This window comes from Artemia franciscana, chromosome 21, assembly GCF_032884065.1.
Source record: "Artemia franciscana chromosome 21, ASM3288406v1, whole genome shotgun sequence".
Taxonomy (NCBI): domain Eukaryota; kingdom Metazoa; phylum Arthropoda; class Branchiopoda; order Anostraca; family Artemiidae; genus Artemia; species Artemia franciscana.
In genome coordinates this window covers 4,747,723-4,768,917 of record NC_088883.1, presented here as the reverse complement: position 1 = coordinate 4,768,917, position 21,195 = coordinate 4,747,723, and the positions used below count along the sequence as shown (strand labels likewise).

The 21,195-nt window shown below is 34.1% G+C and overlaps 1 protein-coding gene and 1 long non-coding RNA gene across 3 annotated transcripts in view; both read right to left on the bottom strand.

Moving 5' to 3' along the window:
- LOC136040891 (uncharacterized) overlaps positions 1-21,195 on the bottom strand; it is a 319,761-nt gene that overhangs the window by 100,771 nt on the left and 197,795 nt on the right. The window lies entirely within an intron of this gene.
- LOC136040892 (uncharacterized) overlaps positions 5,424-21,195 on the bottom strand; it is a 149,521-nt gene continuing 133,749 nt past the window's right edge. Inside the window, exon 3 of the long non-coding RNA XR_010620911.1 lies at positions 5,424-6,188. This is a non-coding gene — a long non-coding RNA (uncharacterized LOC136040892). The remainder of the gene's footprint in view (positions 6,189-21,195) is intronic.

The following is a 21,195-nucleotide window of genomic DNA, read 5'->3' as shown; positions in this document are numbered from 1 at the left end:
CAAAATCAGAATTATGATCCGAACTAGCAGAAACTTTCGCAAAATGCATACCGTCTGAGTCTTAAAGTAGCAAAAACAACTGAACCAGTGATAACTCGAAAATAATGAAAGAAAAAGAAACTGCTTGAAAATAAATAGAAACAGGAGAGAGAAATGGAACATATTCATTGTAAGATGAAATGCGGACACTGAAAAATTATTGCACTCAATTACTTCATATAAATAGAAACACACACAAAAAAAGAAAGAAAAAGACATAAAATAAACACATAATAAGCTACAGAGGGACAAAAAATGGAACGTTTTTTCCCTACAGAGGAAAAAAAAATGCAATCGTATGAACAGAGAAACATTACATACTGTAAAATAATAAAAGTAATCTCACCAAATGAAATGTCATTATTAATCACCGTAACTAGTCAATCTTAATCCACTGTGAAGACGGAGACTTTTTACATTCTAGCGATAATTTGCTCCCTTTTTGTTTAATACGCGTAAGATGAACCGAACCTGAATCACGCATCTCCTTTCCCTTAGACAATAGCTCATTCCATAGAAAATTTAGCTTTGGTGGGAGATCACTGCAAATGCGAATTCCACTACCCTTCAACTTATTTACCTCACTGAGAATCGACTGAATGCTACGATCCGTGTCTAGCGATATAAAAACAGGGGCCGGTCGAACACTAGTTTTCTTACTAGTAATGTTTGAACTGCTATTTCTCTTAAGGTGATAACACTTTGTAAGAGAAATGTCCTCGGTAACTTGCAATTTGTCAGAAAGAAGAAACAATACGTTGCTAGTCACTGATTGATTATGCTTTTCAGCAGGCAGACCATGAACAATCAAATTTAATCTCCTTTCTCTCACTTCGATTTCCAAAAGTCTAGTCTCCAAATCGTTATTCCGCAATTTTTCTTGCTCTAGATCATTTCGAAGCTTTTTTGCTTCATCTTGTAGATTAGCATTTTCTGCTGATATTTTCCTAACTTCGTCTTGAAGAGCAACTATTGAGACCGAAAAACTTTTCTGTTCTGCTAATATTTTATCCAGTGACACCTGAAGCCGTTTCATTCCTTCATCAAACTTTGCTTGAGTGACTGCCATAATAAATGCTATAATCCGCACGTAGAAGTCTATTATTGCATCAAATTACGCAATAAAAAGTCCAAAACAATATCAAATTTAATCCTTTTAACTTGAAAAAGTAATCCGATTATAGGAGTTCACTCTTCAATAGCTAGTGAATGACTCTACCGCCACTGTTGCCTACTGCTACTAATATGGAAGAAAACAAGGCCAAAAGGACTACAGATCAAACGGACCATAGAAGAAATGGAGGTCGGTGTCGGACTTACCCCACTGTCGGAATTTTCCTGATTCACCCTACCTATTATCTTGTGCGTTTCTATCGTTTGATAACTGAATGGCTAGACAAGGGAAACACCACAGTAGACCTTCTTTTCGCTAATTATCATAAAGCGTTCTATTTAATCCGCCATTTTGTTTTATTTGCTGTAAAGAACCTGAAGCAAATGGGGACTAGAAAAGAGGCCCTGCTATTGATAGTCAATTTCCTCAAAAAGCATCACAAGTGCGTCTATGCGCTTTTTGCCGGGGGTTTCAATTCTGAATGAGCTGAAATAACATGCAGTACTCCCCATGCTGGCTGCTTTACTGTTCTTGGCTGTAATCAGCTACGTTATTACTGACTTTGATGAACGCTATAAATACGTCGATGATCTGTCTACCTTGCTCGAATTTTTCGTGCATAAATCCCAAACACTACCCCAGTTGCAAGGTGAATTGAAAGATAGTTTCACTGATCATTGCGGGAATAATGGACTTCAAATTAACGTCAATAAAACAAAACTGATGCGTTTTAATCCGCTCAATAGGGACGCAGCTTGTCCTGACCCCTGGTTTCGTACCATTTCAACTGCAATTATTCTTGGTGAGACTTTCACTGCAAAAGGTTCTCCTGCTGCCATATTTATAACATTGTGAAAAAGGACAACTATGCTTTTCTACAACTAACGTCACTCCGGCTACTAGGTTTCCCAGTTAATGAGTCACAACTAGCGTATGTTTACTATATAATCCCGTGAAAGAATACGTGTACCCTGTTTGGGGACCACAGGAGCGAAACATTGACTACTTAAGTGACGATCTCGAGGTTGTTGAAAAACAGGTGACAAAAATCATACTGAGCTCAAAATATGACACGTGTGCAACTACAATGCTGAAAATTCCGACGCTGAGAGAACGGATGTTCCCTCACATGTGCACATTTGGAAAGTCACTTCTCGCAGGTCAAAAATACAGTATACGTTGTTTCTTCCTCTTATTGGCCCCAAAGCCAATATTCGAGACACAAACAAGTTCGACCCAATAAGATGCAGAACGAATTGCTTCAGCAATTCTTTTCTTCAGTTTTATACAAGTGTCATTAATCATGCTTAGTTTTTTTTTTCTTTCATTTTTTCCTTCATTTTTTTCTTTCATTACGAAATAGCGTATACACAGTTGAGGCTTAAGCCAATACTAAAAAAAATACTATTACTACTAACTCACTGCAGCACCAAGACGGCTGAGGCCAACACAGCTACGCACGCTCCTCCTCCAACTCAATCTATTCAAGGCCTTCCTCTTTACACCCTCCCAGGAAGTTTAATTCCTTTAAGTCTTTTTACCCATTTCCTTCAAATCTTTATTTATGACATCCTCTCACCCTAACCGAGGACGACCTTCTTTCCGTTTAGGCCCAAACGGTTGGCCAAAAAGGACTAAGAAAGCTGTTTTAAATAGATAAATCTTGAATCTTTAAGCACAAGGTTAAGTTTATGGGCAGGCAGAGGCACCATTTGGGTCAAACCTTGGGATGGGTATGAACTCTATCTGCCCCCCCCCCCCCCGATTCACTTTTTGTCCCGTAAGAAAAATCCGGCTTTTGGCAGCACATTCATCGAGTATTCTAAGTAAAAATGCATTTTCAGCACCCGTGTGTTGCTTGGAAATGTACTGTAACCAAATGTGAAACTCAGCCGCACTGACCTCTAAGATTAATTATAACAACAAAGAATACAATCAAAGAGGTTAAGTGAAAACTGAAAGTGGAAAATTCAACCAGACTACAGGCTGGCATTCCTCAGCGAGAAACTTTCTTATTTAAGTAACAATACGTCGGTGAAAGTAACCTTCATTGTTATGCTGAGAGTTGTAATCAAAATCTCAATGTCCCTTCAGCAAAAATCTTCCAGATCAAATATATTTACAAAAAGGAAAAACATAACACGAAAAAAAAATATAACAACATTCAAGGTAACAAGGGGAACCGCCGAGCTTTCATCTTTGCAAAATCGTCAACAAGCTGGTTGTAGTCCAAATTTTTTACTAAATCCTTCTCTGCAAATATCAAATGGAGGTGACTGAGACGATCATCTCCTCTTGTAGACCGCAGGTAGTTTTCTACTATTTCTAGGCTAGAAAACAAGCGCTCATTGCTCGCTGTTGTCTCAGGAAGTGTGGCAGCAATACCAAGTAATTTAATTACTTCTGAGTAAGCCACTGGTAATCCCTGAAGATGGTCGACAATGTCTAGGAAGTTTTCCGGCTTTTTCTCCTCACTGAGCAAGAAACGCTTGGCAATACCAGCTTGAGATTCGACAAGAATGCTGTCGATATCCAGCTCGCCTTAAAGAGAAGAGAAAAGCTTGAGTAGCTCTGTGTCCATAAACTTGGTTGAGCTTGGATCCAGGGCTTCGAGCGTACTCAGCACTGGCAAGTTATCTGTGATCCTTCTGTCAAATTCGGCTAGTAGACGGTCAAAAGTTTTGAAGTATTCTTGCTTTATTTCATCCGCCAAGTAGTAGTCCGATTTCCAGATTCGATGAAATTCTTTTCTAGCGTCAAAGTTGTCACAAATTGTTTCCAATGCTTGGGGATCTTTTGAATTCTTCAAGGTCGTCCCTTCTGACCAACAGAGGGGGGTCTAGTCGCAGGTCCATTCACAGCAGGTACTTCAATTTCGAGTTCTGTTGCAAACTCTTTAGCTTTCTTGAAAAGCGATACAAATGAAGCATCTGAACTCAGGTCGGTGAGTTTGCTTCTTGTGGCCTGAATCAGGGTGCGCAATCGAGAAATAACCAAGTTGACGGCGACGGCATGGAGTTGCTGAGACAGCGATTTTGTCGCTCGCGTAATTGCCTCTATGTAGTGCAATTGGAAGATAACAAGGAACGATTCCATCATGATAGGCCAGGAACTGACCTATTTTAGTCTATCAACTTAGAGGAATTACTGCAAATATTCAGAATTTATAATATTAATATAATCATCTAGGAAACGGGAATTTGACAGAACTTGAGAATTAGATTATGTATCTAACCTGCTTTCAAAGTTTACAATGGTTAATAACAAATAGTGTTATTATTATGGCCGGCAAAGGACCCCTTTTGGTGGAAGCTTGGGCCCCCTGGAAAATATGGGGTGGGCATTTGCCCACCCATGTCCCTCCCCCCCCAAATGGCGCCCCTGTGGGCAGGTAGCACATAAAGAGTATGTGAGGCACAATTGTTTTAATAAAGGTTTGCTCTTGAAAGTGTCTCCATCAAAGCGTAGTGCTATGGACACATTTTGGCTAGCTGAGTCCTTTTTTGATACTTAATGATCAATAAGACAGATTTTTAGTCAGTCTAGAAACAACAAAGACTTCTTCATTTCCCAGAAGTTTCCCTAATTTTCACTGTAATTACTTTCAAAATTTATGTTTTCAAAAGTAGTATAAACATGTTTAAGAACATTTTTGTACCAAAAGATTCTTTAAAGCTAAATCAAATCAATCTAAATTTTAACTACTAATATGGGGCCCTTCTTAAAATTGTCGGGAGGACTTTGACCATTTTTTTTTACCCTAGATACAATATGAAAATTCTGAGTCTGCTAAGGATTTTATTGGCATTTTAATATCGTTAGCCTCCGTTGCAGTATACCAATAAATAACATTACCAGGAACAAACGTATTAATATTACATATTTTCAAAATTATTAGTAAAAATTTTCTGTATAAATTTAAGAGTACGGTTGATAAATAAATCATTTAGAAACATGAGTTTAATGCATTTAATGCAAGTGTCCAAAAATTCCTGTAATTTTGAGAAGCTTTGGCTGTGAGCCGCCTTGGTCTGAAATTGATTGACACATGTCAGTTGTAAAAGCTACTTGACAGTTGCAAGAGCTACTCCACATGCTGCTTTATTTGTTTTTATGTGCGACTTGCAAAGCCTTTCTGTGCTATTGTAATATTTTGAATTTAATATTTTTAATAGAAATACTCTAAATAAAGAGACTGCCCTAATATATTTCATGTTCAAGTGTTTTAAAACTCTATCGCTCAACTGAAAAAACAATACACGAATCTCCTTCAACTTTTATTGCGTTCTTAAATAGACTGATGATTACAGACAGTTCCATAGTTACTATACAATGCAATGATGGGGATGTTAAAGCTAAGAAAAGCCTTTTAACAGCAGTAAGCAATGGTTTCAAGAGCATATTTGAAAATGACTTTATTGAGAAGAGAACAAACTTAGTTGTAGCTAACGATATCCATTTTGAAACAATGCAATTTATTATGCAATATTATGAATATGGAACTGTTCATGGTTACCAGAAAGTTAACAAGGAATGATTTGACAATATTGTTGAGAAATATGATTTGTTTGGTATCAAGGATGATATTGCAGAAAAACTAATTGCTGAATACAAACAAGGTAAAAATTTAAAACTTCTTGAAACTTATTGTTCGATTTCCAACAGTCCAGAGTCCAAGATTGGAGCGCTAAGAGAACTCGCGCGCGTTGCTGCAGAAAGAAAAGCAGTTCCAAATTTTGTCAATGCATTTAATGTTGACGATTTTATAAAATTCTCGGAAATATGTTGTTATATGCTATGTCAATTAAAGATGGATAATCGGGAAAGTTTTTGAATGTATTTTACAGTTGGGCGTCAGAAAATCCTCAAGAAAGATCCATTGCATCGTTAAAAACCCTATCACTGATTAACTTCCAACTGACTACTACCAACTGTAACAACTTGCAACTGTGACTGCGTGCTACTGCTACATCATCTAGTTCTGACTACTTTCAGGAAATGTTGAGCAAGGAGGTTGAACTTCGAAACTTTGACGCTGAAAAAAAAAACTTTGATGTTCAAATGGGAATGTTATTAAAAATGGGAAACATATTAAAAATTACTTTCCGTAAAGAAGTTCTTCAAAGAAAAGTAAAGAGCCTTATGAAACTTAATTATACATATTAAAGTTATTATTAGATTTTTAAACTTAATTAAGCTTCATACCTTAACCTTATTTAAGTGAAACCTTATTTAGGTTTTTAACTTATAACATAAACCTTATGAAATTCATGCCAGCAGAAATAAATTCAAAACAACGATAAATTACTTCTAAAGAATAAACAAAACCTAAAAATAATAGAAATAAAAGTAACAATCACAGCAAACATGCTGTTAACAGGTACTAATATAAATGAATAAATAATTTTTAAAACGAGTAAAATATTTAATGTAATATTGAGCTAAAACTTAAAAAGAACAATAATCGCTACTAACAGGAGTTTGGCTGCTGCCTCCCCCTAATCTTAAAACTCCAAAGCCAATTGCGTCATTTATGCTTTACTGAGAAGAACTATAGGCCTACTACAAACTAACGACTCACTATAACACCGAGTTGCCTGAGGCCAAAACAGCTACATACGCTCCTCCTCCGTTCCAATCTATTCAAAGCCTTCCTTTTTACATTATCCCAAGAATGTTTCATTTCATTTAAATCTTTTCTTACGACATCTTCCCACTTCCATTCGGGAACAATTCACTTATTCGGGTGAAAAATTTTCACTGCAAATAAAAATTTAATGAAGACAAATTATATTAAAACATTTTATTTTATATTTACAACATTGAAAAATTAGAATTACAGTGAAATAAAATCTTAAGTAACATTATATATTCAGTATTCAGTTTCTTTTTATTGTTGATTCCAAGGACTGGTCCAGACAAATATAATTTTTCATATCACACAAATGACACAATAGGATTTACCCTTCTACGGCTGGGGGAGGAGAGAAGAGGCAGTAGCCGAACTCCTGACTGTGGTGATTTTTGTCGGTTTCAAGTTTGACTTCAGCTTTTAATTCAATTTTGAGTTCTTCTCGTGGAACCACCCCCCCCCCCACTTACTGAAAATTACCCATTGAATATGTCCATACTTTTCTCAATGGAGAAATTGCATAGCTAATAGCCCTTCCCCACGGGGCTGTGAGGGGGGATTTTCAAGTCATCTCAGAGGTATAATTACTGGACCTTTGAAGGATTCTAAACCAAATGGCTCTAAAAATTTTAATCAGTTATCTTTGGGGGAAAAGGAGGGGAACTAGTTCCACTCCAAAGTTTTGGCCATTTAAGAAGCAAATTAAAATGTTTAATTTCCGTTTTAGTGTGCCCTCTCCTGGTGTTTTAGAGCCATTGGATTGATCTAATCATTCCCTATAAAAAAAGGGCATCTGTTATCTTCCTTCTGGCAAATTATACAAAATTCTATATTTTTGCAGATAGAAATCTTGAAACATTATTAGTTGGGTTTGTGATGTGATAATTTTAACGGTCAGATTTTGATTTAAATCGGTTGATTTTTTGTTGTTGTTTCCCGCCTTTTATTTTTAAACCAGGAACATTTTCTCAGGCGCGCAGCTTTTGATGGGTAACATCATGGTTTTGGATTTTATGGAAAGACTTATAAGCCGTGGCACAGAGTTATCCCTACTAGGGAAATAGAAATTTTGAAATTATTTGGTTTATTTGAATTTCAATTTGTCTTTCTTCTTCATTCCTATTGACTTAATGTTTTTACTATTGTTGTAGTTATCGTTCATTTGTTCTCGTTGTCTCGCCTACTTGCTTCTCCTTTGGCTTGTTTCGGAAATTAGAGGTCACATAAATTCAGCTGTCAAAGAGCCAAATTTTCGATCAGATTTCAAATCCTTTTATAGCAGTTAAGCTTAAACTAATACTAAATAAAAAAAATTAAATCTCTTATAAAGAGAAAAATATCAGATTACATTCTTTATCATTAACCAATTACAAAATTGCTATAATAAACATGGGGAAAGAATATGCAAATAATTTAAGTATCCTGAATTGAAAAATGTATGCAAAATGAATGAGTTCCTGAAGGCTATGAAATTATTTTAAAATTATGAAATTATTTAAAATTGAAGTTGAAGTCCCAATCTAATTTAAACTAAATAAGGATTAAAAAAGCGATAAGCCAATAGGTGCCAAGAAAATTGATCAATTGGAAACTAACTTTCTAATTGTACTAATTGTAGGTACTAATTTCCAAGATACTAATTGTAGTCTCCCGAAAATACAAATACATCCCCAATTTAGTTGTTTCCTTCATAATCAGTTTATAAAATACGATAAAGGGTAATAAGCTTTTCTAGCCCTTTTATTACCCCCTGAGAAAGTTGGTAAGTTAGGACATTTGGTTACTGTCCAGCTAGAAGTATTAAAAAAATATCGTGTTTGAAAAAAATTCAAATATTGCTTAACTCTTCGTGAGATTTTAAAAAGCAATTGTTATTTCTGGTCAAGCAGAAAATACGTTTGCATGGTGTGAACATCAATATTGACATTTTACATCCTGGTAGTCTGCACAAAGTAGAATTTTGATTTTTCTGTTCTCAAGGCACAACTCTCAGTTTTACTCAAGATTTGTTCCTCGCTATTATCTTGATTTCGTGGCTTTGAGCTGAGAAGGAACCCGAGAACAATGATACCAAAAATCGATAAGCTCTTTTTTTGCATCTCAAACTTTTGAGCCATGACTCCAACACTTTGAACGCATTTGGATGTGTTGCGTCTATAATATAATGGAAGAGGCACACGCTCCACTGTTTCGTAACCGTCTCAAAGCGATTACAGCTAACCAAGCGGTTCATGAGGAATACTATTCATGCATAATCTGAGACTACTCATGGACATTTTACTTGCACTAAATACCCCTGGTGCTCGTCGTATCGTTTGTCATCCGTCTTATCTTTTGCAACCTGAAGCTAGAAGAGCCTCTTAGTTATTATACCATTAATCAATACTACGTTTCTTTCAGAGGCTATATACACCTTAGATTTTCATTCATTTTTGGTGTGAATGTTAAAATAAATTTAACAAAGCAAGATAAACGATAAGATTTAGAAGACACTTAAGATATTGGAAGATAAACTGAAAAAATAAGTAATGGTATGTGAAATGAATTTGAAATACTTTAAAGACTGTTTTAAAAACTGTTTATCTGATTTGGATAAACTTATAATTCAAAATTCACGCAGAAAAACTGACAAAACTTATTTAAAAAACCAATCATAATGACATTTAACTAAAACAAAAATAAAAAAAAACAACTCTGAAGCCAATTACTTTTAACCTTTTCAATTCCCCGATTGGAGCCGAGAGTCCTTGGACAACGACAGGGAGGTTTTTGAATTTGAATTTTTTAAATGCTGGTTTTCTATTTGAAGTCTAAAGTTGAAAGATTACATCTTGTTATTTTATTACTTATGCTTAACACTTCTCTTTTTTCCTCTTTTCTTATCTCCACTTTTTTCATTTCCAAATTGAAATTTATTTGACCTAGTAAAGACAACACTAAATGTCAAATATAAATTCTAAAAAAAATCATAGATTGCATTTTAAGCACAAAGAACACGTCAAAACTCGCTAAACTTGGCTTGAAGACATTTCCTTTGCATTACATATTTTGTAAGGGAGTATCCATAGACGGGGGTACCTGGTCTTAGGAAGATAGGGACGTTGGATGCTGTAAGTACAACAGGCAAGGAGTAATCTAGATAAACAGTTGAACAAAACTTTGCAAGAGTAACTGGAAAGCCATAGAACAAAGTTGAGACACTAGAAGCTAAGGAATTCTCATCAAGCATGGCTAAGAAAAATCGATAAAATGTTAATAAGAACGGTAAGAAGCATTTCGATAGCTAAACTTCTTTAACCTCAAGTATACTCTAAATATATTCAAAAGGAATTCTCCAAATCTAGTTTTAATGCTTAATTGAATCAGTATATATCATTTGCGGAGCAACACCTGCTGCCTACTAAAGAGTGATCGACCAGCCATTGTAACCGAAATTTTAATACTTAAATCCTTTTAAGTTATTCTGGAACAAGGCATATTATATAGGTTTATCTTAACAGTAAGTTTATCACAACAAATTTTCAAAACAAGCTGAAAATGAGGCTGAACCAGCAAAGATGTCGGGAAACCGAAATTGTGGTATATCATTGGAAGTCTCGGGCTAGAAAACCCAACCTAGAATCTGTAGTAAGATCCTCAAGATGTGTAATGGCTCATTTAAAATCTATTTTTGTTATAAGAAGTACGTTTTATAAAAAAAAATTATATAATAAATTACAATTTTTCTTAAACACTACTTTCATTGCTATTTGTAAACTAGTCTTGATAGCACCCAACTAAAAGGCAATATTTAACAAAACACTGTAATTTTTGGAATAATTCCAAATTATTATGTGTGGGACATTCTATGCAAAGTCATGATATCAGGTTACAATACCTATAGAGTTGTGTGAAGAGTTTTATACAATAGATTAGTTTATAGAAAACTATAAAGATGACATAGGTTGGAAAATTATAGGTCACATGGAATCACAGTTCATATTTATAGAGAGGTAAAGTTAAAAAACATTCTGGTGCGGGGAATCACACAACAAGCAGTACAAAAAGTGGTCCTATTTTAACATTTAATTTTTTTATGAATGAGTTTTAAGATGGATAAACCTCACTCTTTGCCGGCAATGACTGAAGAAGACGCTCCAAAATGGGAGAAAAACAGTCAAAAGCTTAATGAAAGGGGTCCCTTCGAGCCTCAAGCTCTAACAGTGTGATCTAGGAAAAGAACAATTAAGGATGTGCTGACATAAGCCAGGCTTGGTGCTGCAATGAATTTTTATTGGTAGTTGCAATACTTTAAGTTGGTATATTTAAATATACAATTTTAAAAATCCTCTTTCCGGCCATTTTTACCAACAAGTAAGCCTATAGCTGTCAAAGATAAAGTTTTTACAATACATGTAATTACGTAAATAGCTATTTTATTCAGATATCTCAAACATATAGCTAAAAAATAGACAAAATAAAATGAGGAAAGTCAAATCGCTTTTCAAGTGACTATTCATGAACTATATCAAGTTTCAATTACTATCGATTGAATTTTAATGTCAAATAACATTTCAACACCGCCTTCAAATGATTGCTTAGAAACCCTTTTGAGACAAATATTTTGAGAAAAACTATTGAACAGATTTTATTTAAGGGGAATATTAGACACTTTTCATTTGAATCAAAATTTGCGTTCTCAATATTTGCAATTTTTAGCAAATTGTAAACATATTTAACATTTTCACCTATCATACTTAAGCTCCTTATAGCCAGGTTCTTTGATTTTTGTTTAGCAATCAAAATCCATAAACCATTACTATTCGCATAACTATTTGACTGGTTAGTAAATTATACGATCGTAGAAAAGTTAGAAATTTTTCTTTTTTTGAAGCGATGCCAGAATTTTTCTTTAGTTTTTCAATAAAACACAGACTTTAATAATAAATATTTTTTGAATGATGAGAATGAAATCAAGGTGGACGAATACTGATAAATTCATCAGTGGTGTTTATGTCATCTAGGGTCAATGTTTGGTATTTATTCGAATCCATTTTGGAGCTAAACTAATAAAGATGTATTCCTGATACTTGAGTTTTATCCACCAAAAATCGACATCATTAATTTTGGTTCTAATCTATTCTTTTCTTGTATATTCCTAATAGTTTGTGACTAAGATTTATCTATTAATTTTTCAATAAAGGGGGCCATTACTAGCTGATGGCTTTTCACTGAAGAACATTTTATAGAACTATATCTTACTTTTATATTAATTTAAGATTGATTGTTTTTTAATTCTTTGGAGAATTTGTCTTGAGATATCCAGTACATTCTTGATATCCTTACATTTCGTTGAAAAATGTATAAGGTGGTCGAATCAGAAAAATAGTCTTAGAAATATATAAATTACTCAAATAAAAGTAAAAGTAAGATTGGTAGAAAAAGAAATATAAGCCACATAGAAAAGTATTATTTTGAAATCGAGCACCCATAAACATTTGTTTCACTTTTTAGGTAACACAAAAATTGGATCGAATTTTCTCTTCTATGTGTTCCCTTGCACTTCGATGAAAAATGATAAGGGGGTTCATTACTATGCTTGCACGTTTGACAATAAAATTTATTCGCAATAATCGACGAATTTAAATAGTGATCATATTTTTCAACCTTCAATAAAGAGCCCAAAGATTTCTCTAGGACTAACTTCATTGTTGTAAATTCCTGTCGAAGCTTCAACTTTTCAAACAATGTGAGAACTTCGGGCACTGGGAAGTTTTCTAAGTTAATCAGTGACAGGATTTTTAAGGACGCTATGGATCTTCCTTCAGGATTCTCTGACGTCCAACTGTAGAATATATTCAAAAAACTTTCCCAATTATCCATCTTTGACTGACGTAGCATATCACAACATATTTCCGAGAATTTTGTAAAATCATCAACAGTAAATGCATTGACAAAATTTGGAACTACTTTTCCTTCTACAGCAACGCACGCAAGTTCTCTTAGCGCTCCAATCTTAGACCTAGGACAGTCGGAAATTAAAAAATAAGCTTCAAGGAGTTTTAAATTTTTACCTTGTCTGTATTCACCAATTAGTTTTTCTGCAATATCATCCTTAATACCAAACAAATTATATTTCTCAATAATATAGTCAAACCCTTCCTTGATAACTTTCTCGTAACCGTGAACAGTTCCATGTTCATAATATTGCATGATAAATTGCATTGTTTCAAAATGAATATCGTTAACTACAACTATGTTTGTTCTCTTTTCAATGAAGTCATTTTCAAACATGCACTTGAAAACATTGCTTACTGTTGTTAAAAGGCTTTTCTTAACTTTAACATCTCCATCATTGCATCGTATAGTAACTATGGAACTGTCTGTATTCGTCAGTTTGTTTAAGAGCGCAATAAAGGGTGAAGTAGACTCGGCCATTGTTTTCTCAGTTGCGTGGTATTAACTTGACAAAACTGACCCCTATAAAAAAGGAAATGACTTGAGTTATATTTTGAAAATGCCTTTTTTGGAGTAAATTCATCAAAATGCATTATTTTGGCATTTTCGTACAAGAGGCCAATTTTTACCCCCTCTCCACATATAATACGTTTTGCTCCCCTCTCCTAATTGACGCCAATGGTTAAATGTATCAAACAGATCATCATTTAGAACTGGTGGCCTTAGGGGACTTGTTACTGCATTGAGTTGTTAGCAGTAGTATTTGTAGTATCTACTTGTCGCACATAAAAACAAATAAAACAGCGTGTGGAGTAGCTATAACAACAACCGGGTCAATCAATATTAATCCAAAACGGCTCACAGCCAAACCTTTTCAGAATTCCAGGATGTTCTGTACACTTAATTTAAACTTTATTGTCAGATTATTTTCAAATTTTCATATTTTTTTTCGTGTAACTTTTTAATTATAAAACGGTAAAGTTTAAAAAAAAATTGGATTTCGGAAAATGTTACAATATCAAGTTCCTAATCAAACAGTTCGTGGTAACGAACATATCTATTAGCAAATGAACTAACATCATTTTTATACAATGCTAATAAGGGGGGGGGGGGGGTTATTGCCAGAATTGCCTCTCACTTTCACTCAATTGGACTATCTGTCTTGGCTTTTTCTACAATTAGCCATGACTTGATGCCCACAACTATTCCATTTTAATTCAAACGAGCTACCTGGCTCAATAGTAAACGAAACTCTAACAAAACGGAATTTTGATAGCTGCAAGTTACAAACTTTGTCCAGTGTTTACATAGAGCAATAGTTGTTGGGAAGTGTACAGACATTTTCAGGGGGGTTTTTTTGGTTGGGGGGGGGGGTTGAGGGAAGGGAGTTACGTGGGAGGATTTTCCATGGAGAATTTTTCATGGGGGAAGAGAATTTCCATGAAGGGGGCGAAGGATTTTCTAGCATTATTTAAAACAAAAAACAATGAAAAAGTAAATGTTAAAAAGTTTTTTTTCAACTGAAAGTAAGTTATTATTAAAGTAAAAAAGTAAGTAAATTATTAAACATATAAGCGGTTCATCTCCTCCTAATTACCTTGCTCTTTACACTAAAGTATTTTTAGTAATTTCAACTATTTATTCTATGGCCTTTGTGATTCAGGGGTTATTCTTAAAGAACTTGGACAAAATTTAAGCTTTAGTGTAAAAAGCGAGGTATTAACGAGGGGGGAAGCTCCCTCATATGCATAATGAAAATAAACAAGTACAGAAATTCGTTGCGTAAGCTAATTCGTAAGGTACGTATATTTTTTACTAATGAAAACGTTCGTAAAAAATTGAAAGTTTTAGTTGCCTTTTTAAGTAGCCCAAAGATTGGGGGCAACTAGGCCTCTTCCCCCATCCCTTTTTTCTCAAAATCGTCCGACCAAAACTAATAGAAAACCATTTAGCCAAAAAAAAAATTTAATATACAAATTTCGTTTTAAATATTCATGTGCAGAGAGCCAAAATCAAAACATGCATTAATTCAAAAACGCTCAGAAATTAAATAAAAAACAAGTTTTTTAACTGAAAGTAAGGAGTGACATTAAAACTTAAAACGAACATAGATTACTCCTTATATGAAAGGGGGTGTTCCCTCCTCAACGCCCCGTTCTTTACGCTAAAGTTTTTTACTGTTTTAAAAAGTAGAGCTGAGAGAAAGAGTCAAACTTTAGCATTATGAGCGGGGCGTTGAGGATGGAACACCCCCTTTCATATACGGAGTAATTTCTGTTTTAAGTTTTAATGTCGCTTCTTACTTTCAGTTAAAAAAACTTGTTTTTTTTATCTAATCATAAAAGAGACACAATTGTGTCAAATCAAAGCTTTTAAAATCAGCTTCATTGTTATATGCAACAAAAATAGACCTACCTTAAGAACTACAAAATTTTCACCCAAAAATCGTTTTCAAAATATTTTTTAACTAAGCTACCTTTTTAAATCTTTGAAAAAAAAAATGTGGTTGATTGGTGTGAGCTTAAGGTGAATCTCCTTTGTTTTAATCTAAAGATATTTTTCTTTCTTAAACAATGCTCAATATCTTTCTCAGCTATTGGTGTTTTTTAGTGGTAAATTCCACTTTTATTTCTGAACATGGCCAAAAATATGAACTATGAATATTTTCCAAAATACCATTGGTAATTAAATAAAAATTAAACTGTCACACCCACTTTAATTTCTAAAAAATAGGCTACTATTTCAAGAAGATCGAAATAGATGAAAATCTGAATGGTACAAAGTTTGAAGCAGCTTAGTTATCTAAATTAAACGATTGAATCAGATTTTTTTTATGCCTTCTGATTTCTTAAAAACCTAAGTTTTAAAGTTTTTTATTTTAAACGTCCCCTGTTGACGTGACAAACTATATATTTGGTTTGTGTTATGGTTTATAAAGCCAGTAATGCTGAGGGGGAGTTTAAAAGCTTTATATTTATTTGTTTTTATATGTATAAAAAAGATTTTGCCTTTTTTAATACATATGAAAGTGTTCTGTGACCAGAGGCGCCATTTGGGGAATCAGGGGTGGGCAAATGCCCACCCCAGATTTTCCAGGGGGGCCTAAACTTCCACCACAAAGGGCTCTTTTCCGGCCATAATTATCCATTATGTCCAACATAATCCATTCTGTTCAAATGATTTGAACTAACTGCATGCCTATTAGCCACAGAGCTTAATTACCTGACGACCCTTGGGGTAATTACGCTATTAATCATTGTAAACTTTGAAAGTAGGTTAGATTCATAATAAAAGTCTCAAGTTCTATCAAATGCCCCATGCCCACCCCAAGATTTGGCCCAAATGGCGCCTCTGTCTGTGACACCCTTGTTTTTTCACTGAATATGCCCATCTCTTGTTTCAACCTCATCTGTTGAATTGTTCAAACGTAAAAATCAATCAAATAACCGGTTATTTGTTCAAATGTCAATTAACATATGATCTTCCAATTTTATTGACAGAATGAGGTTATGTTTTATTACGGCTCGATTTTTCATTGCTTCGTTCACGGCTATGGAGAAAGTACTGTCTGCCCTAGGGATTATACATCAATTTCTACCTTCACCCTCCCCTCGTCCCTCCCTTAAAACAGATTATCTATTTACCTGAAGTCTCAATGAGAGCAGGGATGTTTTGGGATTAAAATACAGCCATTTAGGTATCTCCCTCCCTCCGTAAGTACAAAACAATCAGAGAATGCCATTGTAGAAGTTTAAGCAACTTTTAAATTTTATAACTGTCCATTGCTTATCATCCCCATTATTGGGGATGATACGAACTTATTTCGTGGGGGTTTTCTAAGGGGGATTGTCATGGGGATTATAATTGGGTAAAAAGAACTTTTTGAAGAATTTCCATGAATTCTTCTACGGAATTCATTTTATTTTATTTTCTTTCAATTTGGATTCAAAATTTTGCATATGAAGAGAACGTTACAGAGGGAATGGTTCAGGGGAAATGTTCAGTAGGGATCAAATTGTGTGCCAAGATTTTCCCGTGGAAAATGTGATTAATGTACGTCGGAGCGCGGGCTTGGAGGAGGCACCAAGTTCAGAGCTCTGTACCAAAAGCTTCTCATGGGCAAGATAGTAATTTTCATAACTGTATTGGTATCTAAGCTATGCAAATCACACTACTTAGATAAGTGGCTATTCTATTTTAGCTTCACCACCGCGTCCATCGTCTTTACTCATAAAACTGCGTAAGTAAGCGAAGCTTTCCACTCTATCGATCTTTCAATTACCCAACATCACCTCTTCACCATTACTTTTTTCAAGTCTATAAAATTTAGTCTTCTTGACATTATTAATTTAAAAAAAACAGATTTTCTGAGGGAAGTAATGAGAGAAATTGGAACTTAAAACGAACAGAAATTATTACTTTACGGTCCATCTAACATATTTCAAGAGAACTATAAAAATAAGCCAAGTGATGATCTTTGCCGGTGTTTGTAGGATTATACACAAAACAATATAGGAGTGTGGTACATTAAAAATAGACAGTGTAAGGACATTTACACTATGAAACATAAAGCATTTTAGGGATATTTCATTATTATTTTGTAGACAAGTTTGAAGTGAAACCATCTTGATAGTATAAGGACTATAGATTAGCTTCAGAATTTGTACTATAATTCTGCATTGTATAGAGAGAATAACCGGATTTCTAAAGTTCATATTATGGTTTATTTGTTCTTTATTTGGAGTAATATTAAAGCGTGTCTACATATTCACTTTTGACTCCTACATCAATATTCTTTTTTTCCTTGGGATTTGTGTTTTCAGTAAAGGGCTAGTTTTCTATAATATTATAAACAAAGAGAAAAATAATCAGTAGATTTATTTGTACTTGTTTTATTGATATCTGCTAGATAAACCGTAAAGTAATAATTTACGCATAATTTCTTTATTTATCATAAAGTTCCTTGAAATTATACCATATTATCTGCTTTCGAAACTAAGAACTTTCTACTATTTATTTTTAGTGGCTTGCCAATACAGTTTTGTATGATCATCATTCCCATCATTCAATTCTAACTCCTGGGTTCAAATTCACCTTCCCAGTATCACAAATGCAATAATACGAGGGATATTTCAAAATGACACGAAATTTTTGTCAACAAGGTAACGGCAACCGTTTTCTATGACTAAAGGAGTTATACTTGTGGAATTTTTGACTTCTTAGGAGGTACTTTTTAGGTACTCTGGACTCGTGGACTTTTTAGGATGTAGAAATGATCTCTTGATTTTCTTAAAAATACTCTAAAAGGATGGAAGCATCACCTGGAAGGAAAGTGATTTGACACTGAAGGAGGTTATGTTGAAAAATCTAATATAATTATGACTGTTGTAAATCCATTGTATATTGATAGATCCATTGTAATAGAAAGATCTAATAAATAATTACAGAATTCAGCTTACCAGCAGAAATATGAACCATGATTATATGGAGTTAGGTGAGTATTCCTAAAAACGTCAAGTTTGCAAAACAAGGAGCTTATTATCCATACTTTACAAAACAATACATGTTTAGGTACTGAGAACAGGAATGTAGCGTAGAATTATCTGACTATTTCAACATTGAAACAGGTATTGGTTTCTGTTTAGTGTCATACATAAGTTTATTGACCTACAAAGCAAGAAAAAAACAAGCCCTCTTCTATATTAAAATAGAACAGCACACTATGCAATAATTTTTAAAATTTTGTCGCGCTTCGATTTCCTTAGCGTTCTAGAAGTAACTTTTTTCCTGAAGAAGATTTTCAAGGTTCCCAAAACAACAAGCAACATTTTCGCGTCTAACTTATTTTACTAAACATCCCCCATACTCAACAACAAATTGTTAGACATAGGCTACAGCCGCGAAGTAGCCATGAACAAAAAAAAATTGGATTGTAACCTGACAACTAAAAAAAATATCACAGAGTAAATTCCGAATTAGTTTTTAGTCCTGCTCTCCTTATTTTGTATCCCCCTCCCCTAGATTTTGGAGAAAATGCTTGGGTGAAGTTTTGGATTGACAATAAAACATGTTAAGCAAACGATTTTTACTTTGTAACAAGTAAAAGAATTGTAGCTAACAAAATTTTGCATGCAGCCCCGCTATACTTTACTCCCAGACCCTTAATAATACCCCCTAACGGTAAAATTCTACTTCAGCCACTTTTGGCTATCTTTGAAAGGGGTCATGTTAGGAAAATGAAACTTTCAATAATGAATCCAGAGAAAATACTTCGTAAATGTATTAAAAAGCATCCAACGTGACCCTCTTATGATTTTAAAGTCTTCGAAATTTGTTTACTTGACAGGTACCATTACAAGTTTTTTACTGTTTCAAAAAGTAGACTTAAGAGAAAGAGTCAACTTTAGCATAAAGAGCAGGGTGTTGAGGAGGAAAAACCCTTTCATATGCAAAGTAATTTCTGTTCATTTTAAGTTTTAATGTCGCTCCTTACTTTCAGTTAAACAAAACTTTTTTTAAAATTTAAATTATATATAGAGGTTGGGTTAAGTTAGATATTTGATACAATGCACACAATCCCCCCCCCCCCTATGTCCAAATATATAGCTCAAACTTTTGATAAAGCAAATGAAATTAAACAAAATATGATGAAAATATAATACTTTATTAGGAAAATTGTAAAATTATAAGGTAGAATTATATACCCTGAACGCAGAAATGTCGTTTAGAATCAAGTTAAACGAAGGTCTTCCTTCTGCCTCTACTGCCGCCCAGCCCCTTATCCTGGAAGAATATAATTTCCTCTTTTTTAGTCTTTGGCAAATCCCAAATCTTCATTTCAAAATACCGAATATTTAATTAGAATGTACCTGCATCGTAGTTTGTTTCAGGAAAGAACCTAACTTCACTTATTGAGTGTGTTCTGAATAATACAAATACTTGAAAGGATATTACTTAAAATAATCGAAAAAGGACAAAAAAGTCCTTAACCTGTGGTAAGAGACAAAATTGTTGCAAAGAGGAGGGGGATCTGAGACACAAGTAAACCAGATGTAGCACAGTAAATCTGATTAGCGTATTAGAAACTCCTTGAATCTATTAATGTGAGAATTTGCTTATTATAGGCTAGTATACAGTCCAGAACTAGCAATCTATAAGCCTGTTATGCAATTAGGTTTGGTACTACAGCTTTCCCGGCAGATTTCAAAACTTATTTCCCGCAAAAACAGAATTTACTTACTTTTGCTATCACAACTTGAGTAGGGTAACTTGTCTTTCAACTGCCACAATTCGACTGAAACAAATTGTATATGCAATTCTGTACTGAGGTTTTATCTAAACTACAACCAAATGAAATGTATCTTTGTTAAATCTTATCTAAATGTAGATATAATAATTAAGTGTAACTTTGTTTGACCATAGAAATTTTTTTTGTGTGTGTGAAAAAAAAGATTTTGAAAACCCGGCGGAAGATCTGTAAACTTGGTGAAAGTGGGCTTTTCCGGGTTAGATGCATAATTGAATTCTCAAGTTCTATCAAGTCTATTTCCTAGATGACTATATTAATTCTGAGTATTTGCTTTTATAAGTTGTCAGATTAAAATAGGGCAGTTCCTGTTACATGCCCTGATGTATATTTGCTTGTTGTAATGAATATAAGCTAGCAATTAAAATTATCAATTAAATTAAAATTATCAGTTCTAATTCTGTTTCTGTTCTCGTTTTATGTACATTTACTGTATTATATAATGAAAACAGAAATCACCAATGCAACAGCACAAACACATTAAAAAAAAAGAAAAGAAAAAAAAGGAAGACTGTTTTCCTACATTAGTGATTAATATAGACTAGCACTTGAACGAGGCCTTAACGCTACTCATCCATACAATCACATGGGTCAAACAGCATAGCCATACACAATCAACCATAAAGAATAATCCATGGACAGACATATGTATAAATAAACATTTTATATTCTACATATATACTTTATGAAGGTTAGAGACCCTAGACATCTTCCGCCGATCGAACTCCTCATTGTAGTCCAACAATACCATAAGACTCCAAAGAAGAGAGTACAGAGAAGTAGACACTTTACAGGCCCGTGCCCTTTTTAATAGGCGAAAGTGATGGGAGGGCAACTCACCCCTCCTCCCACAAACACCATTTCCCCAAACAAGTCTAATCGAAATTTTTAGATACTCATTTTGTATGAAGTAGTTAAAAGGTCAGGAAATTATGTATTTGAGGATATAAGATATGTTCTGGGAGCATATAGTGTGTATATATAGAAGAGATGATCATATAAACTTAAGGGAGGTGATTAGATGGGTAATCAGAAGTTCTAGTGCCATTTTAAGACTCAGAGTGATTGGAGGGGGGATCCCCCCAACACCTCGTTTTTTCCCGAAACTGATCTGACAGAAATTTAGAATGGTCATTTGTTGTCTTGGAAACTTTGAAAAGAGCTCAT